Source organism: Hyaena hyaena, unplaced genomic scaffold (genome assembly GCF_003009895.1).
Source record: "Hyaena hyaena isolate Hyena2069 unplaced genomic scaffold, ASM300989v1 scaffold_979, whole genome shotgun sequence".
Classification (NCBI taxonomy): domain Eukaryota; kingdom Metazoa; phylum Chordata; class Mammalia; order Carnivora; family Hyaenidae; genus Hyaena; species Hyaena hyaena.
This window is the reverse complement of record NW_024081613.1, coordinates 81,163-82,665: the sequence shown is the minus strand read 5'-3', so window position 1 is coordinate 82,665 and position 1,503 is coordinate 81,163.

Here is a 1,503-nt window from a genome sequence, read left to right as displayed (position 1 = left end):
GTGAAAATTAACATAATTTAGGGAGTGAATGAAGATATTAATGATTAGACCAGGATAACAGACATGAAATCCAAGACAGTTCAAGAGGTATAAACGAACAAGTGGAATAAAGAGGTTGGAAGACTTCTCATTCAAGCCTGGATCTGAACTCAGGCTGTGGCACTTACTAATTTTGCTTTAACTATAACATAATTTAAGACATTAAAGACTAGTGGTTACTATAGGTAAAATGGAACCATAATAGTACCAATCTCTCGGGTTTATTGTAAGGAGTAAATACAATAAGATCTTTAAAGCAGCTAGCAGGGTGTGAAAGCTCAGAAAAAGGGTAGTTAAATGTACGCATGGATACTCAGAAGTTACTAAAAAACAAAAGAACAAGCAGCAGAAGATCCCATCAGTATGTTAGAAATTCTAACTTTACGCATTTATTCATTTTGATTATATTTTTATTTCCTTATTTCCTTTTAAATACAAATAATTCTGGGAGGAATATATATTTTAAGCATTTCATAGGGCTTTCTCCTCATGTATTATGAATTAGTTATTGCATAAAAGCAACAGATTATATTTCGTTTAGGGCTCTACTGTTTTCAGAACAGTTTTCCACATATCACAGTGGAATTTCTGCACATTAGCAAGGACTGTCATTGCCCTTGCTTTCCAGCTGAGGACACAGAGTAATATATTGAAGCCCAGAGAATGAGAGGTAGAATTGGACAGGAATGCAGGTTTGCAGGTTTTGGCATATAGACCAAAACCGAATTCAGCAGGAGTAGCTAAGAACTTGTTTTCTGAGTGGAAAGGCTGGAAGAGGCAGGCCCATTATTAGAAAAAGAAAGATTTAAGAGACTGTATCTGCTAATCAACTGGCTGCTGTTGGCAGATTACACTGGTCAGTGAGGAGAAAGAAAGAAGGGGGAGGGAGGGACATAAACAGGGAGGTGGGATCAAAAAGATAGATGGAAGATATAATGGACAATTGTTTTGTGTCATTTCAAGTACTTTGGCTTCAGCTCTTGTGTCATCCAGTACTGCAGTGACTAGTTTTGTGCAAGCTTTGTGCACTATGACAGCTCCTTGCCTCTATCACTGGGCTTCTCTGAAGCCATAGACAGCATGGGACGCCCATCAAAATCTCCTCAGTCTTTATACCTGGACATCTCAGAAGATCAGGGAAGTTCAAATGAATGGAGCCATCAAGTACATGTTTAAAAAGAAATTGTTTCTTTCTTATAGTGCAAAGGTCTGAGAAGCATTTCATAAAGCTCCTCCAAAGATCACAATGTATTGAGCACTGGTTGGCTTTTCTCTTTCTCTGCTTGACTCTCTTTGCCCTTCATTCCTTTTTTTTAAAGTTTTTTCTTGTTAATGTTCACTTATTTTTGAGGGGGGTAGGGGCAGAGAGAGAGGGAGACACAGAATCTGAAGCAAGCTCCAGCCTGTGAGCCATCAGCACAGAGCCTGACGCAGGTCTTGGACTCATGGACAGTGAGGTAATGA